Genomic DNA, 11726 nt, shown 5'->3' with positions numbered 1-11726 from the left:
ATTGTGTGTTCTACAAAATAACATATATCCAATCTTTCTGTCTCTTTTAGAAACAAAGGAAAACCAAGATTCCAAGCTTTAAGGACATATTCTATTAGTAGCCCATGGATCCCTAGGGCAAGAGGCACATACGTATCATAAGATATCCTTAGAATAAAACCTTAATATCTCATCCTAGTTACCTTAAATATTTTATATCATCTTCTTATGTGTATTATTTGGATTTACTCAATCATCTTGCCTTTACTGTGTAAAGGCATTATATTTATATGGACTTCCAGCCCATATAACAACATTAAAATAGTAATAGACTTTGATTGAAAGCTTCCCATATGCCTGGCCCTCTGTTAAGAACATTGTACTCATCGTCTCATTTAATGTTCACTACATCCTTACAAGTTATTATTATTTTCCTCTTTTCATAAATGAGGAAAGTAAATTTTAGTAAGGTTAAAAAGCTTTTCCAGGCTGCAGAAAAAGTGGTCATTCCTGGGACATAAATCCACTTGACATCAAAATAACTTATCCTGCATACTAAATTATATTTCTCTTATAATATTTACAATGAAGTAGCAAGCATTATTTTTCTTCAAATATTCAAACTCAGATGTGTGATGCTGCTGCTGCTGCTGCTAAGTCGCTTCAGTCGTGTCCGATTCTGTGCGATCCCATAGACGGCAGCCCACCAGGCTCCGCCGTCCCTGGGATTCTACAGGCAAGAACACTGGAGTGGGTTGCCATTTCCTTCTCCAATGCATGAAAGTGAAAAGTCAAAGGGAAGTCGCTCAGTCGTGTCTGACTGTTCGCTACCCCATGGACTGCAGCCTACCAGGCTCCGCTGTCCCTGGGATTCTCCAGGCAAGAGTACTGGAGTGGGGTGCCGTTGCCTTCTCTGACGTGTGATAAACACATTTTTTTTCTGTAGTAAAATTTAATTCCCTTCCCAAATCTCCAGTTTATTTAGAGGCAGAAAAAATAAACTGACCAATTAAATTTTTAAAAAATTAATCTGAAAGATAGTTGACCAGTTTAAGATTCTTCCCCATTACTTGTTCTCATATGTGACATCTAAATTCCCAGACGTATATTAGTAGGAATTTGCAAGATTCTGTAACCATGATAAACAACACTGAAATATCACTGACTTACCACATAAAGGCTTATTTCTGCTGTGTGTCTGACAGCTTTCTTTTTTCTTTTCTTTTTTGGCTTGTGGTATTTTATTTTCCCAAGCAGAGACTGAACCTGTGCCCTTGGCAGTGAAAGCTGAGTCCAAACCACTGGACAGCCAGGGAATTCCCCTGATGGCTTGCTTCTAAATGATGCCTTAAAAGGCCAGCCAGGCTTTATTTTGTGGATCATCTATCTCTGCATATGACCTCCACAATCTCTGTAATAGAAAAAAGACTGCTGGATAGTCAAAAAATTTTATCCTGCCACAACTTAGTGGTGACATATCATAGTCCATCGCTTAAAACTAGTCACTCGGTCCCAGCCAAGTTCAAGAGAGCTTTGGGAATACAAATATATTGAGTGAACATAAATTTTTCTGCTGCATGATTGATGTAGCTTTATGACAATGGAGGGAAATGTCTAGCCTTGACCAATATCTCATAATAGCATCTGTTAGAATATACACTATAGCTCTGATTGTTGGTAATGATCATTCTTTTAGTCTGTCTTCCACTGTGATATCTATATTCCCATCTGGTATCTGGCCATTTGGTCCAATGCAGTCCACAGTCATATGCCTTTAATGTGACCATGGTGCTCAGATTCCCTTACAAATCCCTGGACCTTTTTAGAGGAAATAGTAAAAGTGCTGTTTGCACTATTTGACTTCTAAAGTGGCTCAGTGGTAAAGAATCTGCTTTTCAATGCAGGAGACACAGAGACCCAAATTAGATCCCTGGGTTGGGAAGATCCCCTGAACAAGGAAATGGCAACCCACTCCAGCATTCTTGCCTGGAAAATTCCATGGACAGAGGAGCATGGTGGGCTATAGTCCATGGGGTCGCAAAGACACAACTGAGCTCACATGGGCACATACACACTACTTGGAAGCTCTGAAAAGTTTGTTCTGCTACCTGAGTCTCCCCAGACTGACACATCTACTGACACACATTGGTTTACTTCTAAACAAAGGACAAGTGAAATTCTGTGAGACCCCTTTCTCAGGCTTCCTGAAAAAGGATGTAATCATTTGCATTTCCAAAACTGACCTAAGGGAAGGTACAAAACAAAATCATATTTCTATGAACAGAATCAGATTCTATTGATGAACATTAGCCAGAATCTATTGTTTTTTTCTTCATCTCAAGTCTTCTTTTCCAGGTCAGAAATGTCTTATAGATTTAAAAGTAGAATAGAGAAGAAATTTAAAATCCAAGATTTGTTCTGAATCTGCTTTCCATGGTAACATGGAGGTCTCCTATCTTGCAGCCTGAAGAACAATTCCACATTAGTTCAAAGAAATTGTGGAAGAAGGGGGAGAAAAACAATTATGTACTAGGTAATGTGCTAAGCTAATCATATGAATTATCATTTTATAAATTGTAATTTAAGGGCACTATTTTTAAAATGGGCTTCCCTGGTGGCTCAGAGGTTAAAGCATCTGCCTGCAATGCAGGAGACCTGGGTTCGATCCCCGGGTTGGGAAGATCCCCTGGAGAAGGAAATGGCAACCCACTCCAGTAGTCTTGCCTGGAGAATCCCATGGACGGAAGAGCCTGGTGGGCTACAGTCCATGGGGTCACAAAAGAGTCAGACATGACTGAGCGACTTCACTTTCACTTTCATTTTTAAAATATTTGTTTTATTTGGCTGTGTTGGGTCTTAGTTGCATCATGAGGGATTGTCCATTGCGGTGCATGGACTTTATACTTATGGCATGTGGGCTCAGCAGTTTCAGTCATGTGGGCTCTCTAGTTGTGGTACACAGGCTCTGGAGTGCACAAGCTCAGTACTAGGAGCTCGCAGGCTTAGTTGCTCCCTGGATGTGGGATCTTAGTTCCCCAACCAGGGATTGAACCCTCGTCCTCTGCATTCGAACGTGAATTCTTAACTACTGGACCACCAGGGAAGTCTCAAGAGCTGTATTTTAAAATTTGCTGCATTCTGATGATGATGACTGAGTGACTAAACTGACTGACTGACTGATGATGGTTCAGTTCAGTCGCTCAGTCGTGTCTAACTCTGCCACCCCAATGACTGCAGCATGACAGGCTTCCCTGTCCATCACCAACTCCTGGAGCTTACTCAAACTCATGTCCATTGGGTAGGTAATGCCACCAACCATCTCATCCTATGTTGTCCCTTTCTCCTCCTGCCTTCAATCTTTCCCAGCATCAGGGTCTTTTCAAATGAGTCAGTTCTTCACATCAAGTGGCCAAAGTATTGGAACTTCAGCTTCAGCATCAGTCCTTTCAATGAATATTCAGGACTGATTTCCTTTAAGATTGACTGGTGGTGGTGGTGGGACATAATAAATGACCTCTAGATGAAAGGCAAAAAGTATTATTACTTCCAGAAGACTGTCAATACAGGGCAGCATTAGAGATTGCATCTGGATAACAGCAAGCTGGAACTGTAGCAGGCAGCTTATATAAGGCAAACCAGGTGTAGCTAGCTAGGTTTCATGGGCTTCTTATAGATTATTCTGAATAATTCTGCAGACTAAGGAAGAAGAGGCTGTCCTGGATATTCGGGATCTGGGGCTTCTGGTAGTTGGCTGTGTGAGCTATAACCCAGAGTGTTAGAGCCCAAAAGGGAAGCAGTTGGAGTATAGGCTTGGCAAACATCCTTCAACGGGATGAACATTTTTAGCCATGATCTTAAAACTGTCAAGACAGCACTTATGAAATATAAGCCATCATAGTTCTTCCTTTACAGTTTAACTAAAATGTAGAAATGTTCAGTTATTTAACCAACGTCCCACAATTAGGAAATCATGAGGCTAGGATTCCAATCAAGATCCACCTAGATCCTAGTTACTGTTGCTGTTGTTCAGTCATGTCCAACTCTGCAACCCTGTGGACTGTAGGTCACCAGACTTCTCTATCCATGGCATTTTCCAGGCAAGAATATAGAGGGGATTTGCCATTTCCTTCTCCAAGGGATCTTCCTGACCCAGTGATTGAATCTTCTGAATTAGCAGGTTGATACTTTACCACTGAGCCAAACAACTTGGGAAATGGATCGTGGCTATACTGCCTCTCTAAATGAACCTGTCGTCTTATATACTTTCTCTAGTAGAGCTTTATTGTGTTTTCCTTTCACTCTTCAGGTTAGCCCTTTTTTCTCTTCTGTCTTGCACACTGTATAATGTGCATGACTGCTAGGAGCTATCATGTGTTGAATTTCTGTGCATTCCCCTCTCCAGACCCACATCTACTTTATCTTGGCTCATTCTGCTTTTCAAACTCTCAGTGCTTGGTATCCACTTGTTTCCTGGAGTTTCAAGGGTGAGGAAGAAGAAAAATTGGGGAAGAAAGAGAAAAACTGTACTTATATTATTTTAAAAACCAATTTTAAACAATAAAAGCTCTTTATATTAATAATAATAATGTGATTGACACTACAATTTTGGCAAAAAGAACATTTCAGTATCCAATGAGTTAGATATACTGTGCTACTCTGTAGGGCAATTTTGAAAACATTTTACTGTGAACAATAGGAATATAATTGCTTAACATTCTACAAAAAAAAAAAAAAAAATAGAGAGAGAGATTGGCCTTGCTCCTGTTATGTGCTGGATTCTTCATAACTCTCAGTGAATGACAGATCAAGCAGTGATTATCCTGAAGGCACATAATACTCCAGGAGCCAGATGGGTCAACTTTATTATTGTGTGACAAATATAAATTTCTGTTTCAATGTTATCTAATTATATGTGTTAGGTCAAAGGTTGTATAGGTTGAAGAATTATGTAATGAAAAATATTGATATTTTCCTTTTAGAATAGAAGGGACATTGCAGAAAAGATTTTAACAGTAATCTGGATTAAACTGGAATTCTCACTAAATTTAGAACCAGTCCTGCCATTGTTGTTGAAGAACAGATAACAAAGTCCTAATCACATGATCTGCTGTCTCCTGCCTATTCAAATACTCAGCTTGACCTTTAAGATGAAGGGAGAAGAGAAAATATTGGACAATAGGTCTGGTAGTATCAACCAGAGGAATAATAAAATGTAGACAATTTAAGTTTTCTTGGATCAAAAATGATAAGACATCTGAAAATGTTGAAATAAATTAAAATAGTTCCAAATGAACCCATATGCTTGAAGACAGTCCTTTTCATGCATCTGCTTTTTTTAATGCTCTTCTCCTGAAGAAATATTAAATTTATTTAAGAATGATTATTAATCAAAGTAAACATTTGTGTATATGTATGCACTTTTGCCCATTACTGCAATCTGATTCATAGATTTTAAACTCCAAGTGTCTAAAAAGCAAAACTACCATTGTTCAGTCACCCATCCCCATTATCCCATTTCAGGAAGCGCCCAGAAGTCTAAATACTTGGGGAAATGTATCTATTCTCTCAACTGTAGATATGGTCCTAGTTAGGGCACATGAGATTGGCCTTTAGGCAAAAGAAACACATACAGAAATGGAAGTTGTTGATTTTCCAGTAGACAGATCCATAGCAAGAGCTAAAAGTTATGTTACCAACGGAACTTCACACCTAAAGCATAGTACGTAAAATTTCAAAACATTTCGGAGATGTCCAAAAACTGATTAATGATATAAAATTTTTCCTAGAAGGAAAAACAGAAGGAACGAAGTGTGTAGGATCAGAGACAAAGACTGAGCAGGGAATTAATAATTCTTCAGGTTGGAGAAGTTATCAGATAAATGACCGTGAGCATCAGTGACTGTGTTTCCTGAATAAATGTCTCCAATCAATCATTGCCAAAGAACTGAAAGAATGGAAACAGCCACTAGGAGCCTAGGCACTTTGGCTTCTTTCAGTTGGTTTCCTCCTCAGCTGCCATGTGCAGTCTCCTGCCTGTGACCTCTCTGGCACTGTTTTCTTTGTTCAGAAAGGCAATCTCACCACTGTTTATACTGTCCTCTAGTTCGCAGTAGTTGAGTCTTGCTTCACACATGTCTTGATAAGTTCCTCAGCTTGGGTGTAGAAGTACAAAAAAAGGTCATTGAAGAGAGCCTCTTCAATTAAGATACTCAGCAAGATTTTTACATAGGTGAAATCTAGACAAATATAAAATACCATATTGGTAGAGAATAGAAATGGCAAAGCAGATTGTGTGACTTAGGGAGTCCCACATGGAATAGTTATATTTCAGGGGTCTGATCACCACCCTGAAGTTTTCTAACTTGCTGGTGGTGGCGGTTTAGTCACTAAGTTGTGTCCAGCTCTTGCAACCCCATGGCCTTTAGCCTGCCGAGCTTCTTTGTCCATAGAATTCTCCAGGCAAGAGTATGGTAGTGCGTAGCCATTTCCTTCTTCAGGGCATCTTCCCAACCCAGGAATCCAACCTGGGTCTCTTGCATTGCAGGCAGATTCTTTACTATCTGAGCCACGAGAAGTCCCTCTGGTTTTCTAGAAGGACTCAAAAAAGAAAGACTCAAACAAACAGCAAGTTATGAGCACAACAGTGGTTTAGTACAGTAAAAGGAGCATGAGCAAGAGAAAAAGGATACTCATTGAAAGTAGTCTAGAGATATCAGGCACAGGATTCTGACTCTTTCCCCATCTTTGATCACACAAAAGGCACTTTCCTCTCTAGCTGAGAACTGTTAAGATGCGCACAAAGTGTCTTTGCACAGAGAAACCTACCTGAGTCTTAGGATCCAAGATTTAAGAAGAACAGATCATGTTGACACATACTGCTGTGCAACCAACCACAGTAACTGAAATTCAGAATACCAACAGTGAAACCAGGAGTATCGTCAATATTGATGTTTGCATGAATCAATCTTGACAGTCCTGATGAGCTGATGCAGTACACCCCATGGCTCCAGACATCCATGACAACATCATCAATTAGCACCATAAAAAGCATCCTAAGAGCCACATGCCCAGGGGTCATCACCAAAGGCCAATCAAAGTTCCAGGATCCTCAGGAAACATGCAAGGATTGAATAAACCAGACTTGATGTGCTCTCTCTTCACGTCTCCATTGACATGCTTGGGAGGGAGGTGGGAATGCAATCCAATGATTCCCTTCCTCTGCCCACCCCTTCCTGTAGCCCAAGGCTTGAGGGAGAGGGCAAGGAACATTGGCTTTTGATGTTCTAAAACATGGCAGGTCTGAAACCTAGGAAATCTTTCTCCTGCTATTTGGGGACAGTAAACTGGAGGAAGTTGGTATGAAAAGAGGTTTTTCTTTTTCTCAATGAATGGATGAAGCTGGAGTCCAAGCTAGTCTTGAAGTCCTTAAGCAAGGAGTACCCAGCCAGGTTGCTCATCCCAAGCACCACAAAAAAGGGATGCACAAAAAGTATGTCAGCAAGTATGAAAGTGAAAGTCGCTCAGTTGTGTCCCACTTTTTGTGATCCCATGGACTATACAGTCCATGGAATTCTACAGGCCAGAGTACTGGAGTGGGTAGCCTTTCCATTCTCCAGGGGATCTTCCCAAACCAGGAATTGAACCCAGGTTTCCCTCATTGTAGGCAGATTCTTTACCAGCTAAGCCACAAGGGAAGCCCAAGAATACTGGAATCCTTCTCCAGTGGATCTTCCTGACCCAGGATTCTTTACCAACTGAGCTATCAGGAAGCAAGTATGGCATGAACTTAATATTTTACATTTCTTGAACAAATTATTTTTAATTATTTTAATTTTAACTGCATGAATAATATATATTTATTGAAGAAAGTGAAAAAAAGAATAAAAATCAAAAGTAATCATATAACATCATAGTACATCAGATCAGATCAGTCACTCAGTTGTGTCCGACTCTTTGTGACCCCATGAATTGCAGCACGCCAGGCCTCCCTGTCCATCACCAACTTCTGGAGTTCACTCAGACTCATGTCCATTGAGTCAGTGATGCCATCCAGCCATCTCATCCTCTATTGTCCCCTTCTCCTCTTGCCCTCAATCCCTCCCAGCATCAGAGTCTTTTCCAATGAGTCAACTCTTCGCATGAGGTGGCCAAAGTACTGGAGTTTCAGCTTTAGCATCATTCCTTCCAAAGAAATCCCAGGGCTGATCTCTTTCAGAATGGACTGGCTGGATCTCCTTGCAGTCCAAGGGACTCTCAAGAGTCTTCTCCAACACCACAGTTCAAAAGCATCAATTCTTCGGCGCTCAGCCTTCTTCACAGTCCAACTCTCATATGCATACCTGACCACAGGAAAAACCATAGCCTTGACTAGACGAACCTTTGTTGGCAAAGTAATGTCTCTGCTTTTGAATATGCTATCTAGGTTGGTCATAACTTTCCTTCCAAGGAGTAAGCGTCTTTTAATTTCATGGCTGCAGTCACCATCTGCAGTGATTTTGGAGCCCAGAAAAATAAAGTCTGACACTGTTTCCACTGTTTCCCCATCTATTTCCCATGAAGTGGTGGGACCGGATGCCATGATCTTCGTTTTCTGAATCTTGAGCTTTAAGCCAACTTTTTCACTCTCCTCTTGTACTTTCATCAAGAGGCTTTTTAGTTCCTCTTCACTTTCTGCCATAAGGGTGGTGTCATCTGCATATCTGAGGTTATTGACATTTCTCCCAGCAATCTTGATTCCAGCTTGTGTGTCTTCCAGTCCAGCGTTTCTCATGATGTACTCTGCATATGAGTAAAATAAGCAGGGTGACAATATACAGCCTTGACGAACTCCTTTTCCTATTTGGAACCAGTCTGTTGTTCCATGTCCAATTCTAACTGTTGCTTCCTGACCTGCATACAAATTTCTCAAGAGGCAGATCAGGTGTTCTGGTATTCCCATCTCTTTCAGAATTTTCCACAGTTTATTGTGATCCACACAGTCAAAGGCTTTGGTATAGTCAAAAAAGCAGAAATAGATGTTTTTCTGGAACTCTCTTGCTTTTCCCATGATCCAGTGGATGTTGGCAATTTGATCTCTGGTTCCTCTGCCTTTTCTAAAACCAGTTTGAACATCAGGAAGTTCATGGTTCACATATTGCTGAAGCCTAGCTTGGAGAATTTTGAGCATTACTTTACTAGCATGTGAGATGAGTGCAATTGTGTGGTAGTTTGAGCATTGTTTGGCATTGCCTTTCTTTGGGATTGGAATGAAAACTGACCTTTTCCAGTCCTGTGGCCACTGCTGAGCTTTCCAGATTTGCTGACATATTGAGTGCAGCACTTTCACAGCATCATCTTTCAGGATTTGGAATAGCTCAGCTGGAATTCTATCACCTCCACTAGCTTTGTTCGTAGTGATGCTTTCTAAGGCCCACTTGACTTCACATTCCAGGATGTCTGGCTCTAGGTCAGTGATTACACCATCGTGATTATCTGGGTTGTGAAGATCTTTTTTGTACAGTTCTTCTGTGTATTCTTGTCAACTCTTCTTAATATCTTCTGCTTCTGTTAGGTCCATACCATTTCTGTCCTTTATTGAGCCCATCTTTGCATAAAATGTTCCTTTGGTATCTCTGATTTTCTTGAAGAGATCCCTAGTCTTTCCCATTCTGTTGTTTTCCTCTATTTCTTTGCATTGATTGCTGAAGGCTTTCTTATCTCTTCTTGCTATTCTTTGGAACTCATAGTACATACATATCCTTAAATTCATGGATTATTTTTTCTGAATATGTGATTATTTGCTATAAATATTTTATCAGTTCCTCTTCCTGCTTAAAACATGTAACTGTTATCCACATCCATAAAAATTCTTTAAAAAGCTTGTTTGCAATAGTTGTGTATTCTTCAACTGATTCTTTCTTATTGTGGTGTTGGAGAAGACTCTTGAGAGTCCTTTGGACTGCAAGGAGATCAAATCAGTCTATTCTAAAGGAAATGAACCCTGAATATTCATTGGAAGGACTGATGCTGAAACTGAAGCCAATGCTTTGGCAACCTGATGCAAAGAGCTGACTCATTGTAAAAGACTCTGATGCTGAGAAATACTGAAGGCAAAAGGAGAAGGGAAGGGGGTAGCAGAGCATATGAACTCAATAGACATGAATCTGAGCAAATTACAGGAGAGAGTGAAGGATAGGAGAGCCTGGAAATCTGCAGTCCATAGGATCACAATTAGCAACTGAACAACAATTATATCTTTAACCAAATTCTTTATTGTTGACATCTACATTGTTTTGGCCTTTCAGGTATATCGTACATTATTTTCTTAGGATGAATTCCTACAAGTAGGATTGTGGAGTGTATCTGTGGGCACACTTTTAAGGGGCTATGAAAGAATGTTTTAGTTTGCCATGATTTACATGTCTGTTTTTTGTTTGTTTATTTGTTTGTTTGTTTTGGTCGGGGGGGGGGTTGCTCTTTGCAAACAAACTCAGAGCATTTAAAATAAAATAAAAACCCATCAGGGTCCAATTTTGCCAGTTCGGTTCTCAGATCTCTGTATGCAAGTGTTACTAAGGATGTTGTCTTTGAGCTTCTTTCTCACAAAGACAGTGTCTTGATGTAAAATTGGGCTTAGAGGATTTTTCCATGACAGGGAACTTCCTCATCCTCACTGGTAATATTTTACCCTAGTAACATTGGTTTTATTTTTTAGTACTAATGAGGTGAGCAAAGGATGGATTATTAAGCAAAAGAAAATTGACCTGAAACCAAAGATCGAGATGTTTTTCCATATACAGTTGTCTTTAACCCAGGAACTCATTGAGGAGAAGGACTTCCCCAGTGTCTCAGCCATAAAGAACTTGCCTGTGATGCAGGAGACAGAGAAGCATGCACAGAGGAGCATGGGGGGCTACAGTACAAAGGATCACAAAAAAGTTGGACAGGACTGAGTGACTAACAGGAGAGATACAGATTATGAAGCCTTTGAAATGTCTTTTCCTCATTTGTATTACTTTATCCTCAACCACAAACTTTAGCTCCAGAATTGCATTAGTTTTGTGTTAGGACCCTGTGATTTTCCCTTAGGGGATTTGAAACACATTCTTTCAGGATTCTCTTGATATCTCCTAAGTAAGCCAGCTGGCATTGACTTTGCACTGGGGTCCATTCTTATATTTTCAACTCTCTGCCCCCCCTGGGAGAATGCCACTGTTGCTTTAACAAGTCCAAACACATAACAGATAATACCTAGCTTTCTGCTTTAGAAAGCATGAGGATTTAACAGCTGCACTTTGAAGTCCAGGTCCTTATATTTACTTAATGCATTTTATAAATGAAACTAGTAGCTCTGCTCAGAGAAGGCAATGGCACCCCACTCCAGCACTCTTGCCTGGAAAATCCCATGGACGGAGGAGCTTGGTGGGCTGCAGTCCATGGGGTCATGAAGAGTTGGACAGGACAGTGACTTCCCTTTCACTTTTCACTTTCCTGCATTGGAGAAGGCAATGGCAACCCACTCCAGTGTTCTTGCCTGGAGAATCCCAGGGACGGTGGAGCCTGGTGGGCTGCCGTTTATGTGGTCGCACAGAGTTGGACACGACTGAAGCGACTTAGCAGCAGCAGCAGCAGTAGCTCTGCTGGTAAAGAATCTACCTGCAGGAGACCCTGGTTTGACTCCTGGGTCAGGAAGATCCCCTGAAAAAGGGATAGGCTACCCACTCCAGTATTCTTGGGCTTCCTTGATGGCTCAGCTGGTAAAGAATCTG

The 11726-nt window shown here is 40.7% G+C and overlaps 1 non-coding gene across 1 annotated transcript; it reads left to right on the top strand.

The window, feature by feature from the left end:
- The first annotated feature begins 2587 nt into the window (after nt 1-2587).
- Nucleotides 2588-2659, top strand: TRNAC-GCA (transfer RNA cysteine (anticodon GCA)). The gene has a single exon. It is a non-coding gene; the product is annotated as a tRNA-Cys (tRNA).
- Nucleotides 2660-11726: the final 9067 nt, after the last annotated feature.

The sequence above is a fragment of the Bos indicus genome, chromosome 2 (genome assembly GCF_029378745.1).
Source record: "Bos indicus isolate NIAB-ARS_2022 breed Sahiwal x Tharparkar chromosome 2, NIAB-ARS_B.indTharparkar_mat_pri_1.0, whole genome shotgun sequence".
NCBI classification, from domain to species: Eukaryota; Metazoa; Chordata; class Mammalia; order Artiodactyla; family Bovidae; genus Bos; species Bos indicus.
The sequence above is the reverse complement of the archived record's forward strand: the minus strand, read 5'-3'. Positions and strand labels throughout refer to the sequence as shown.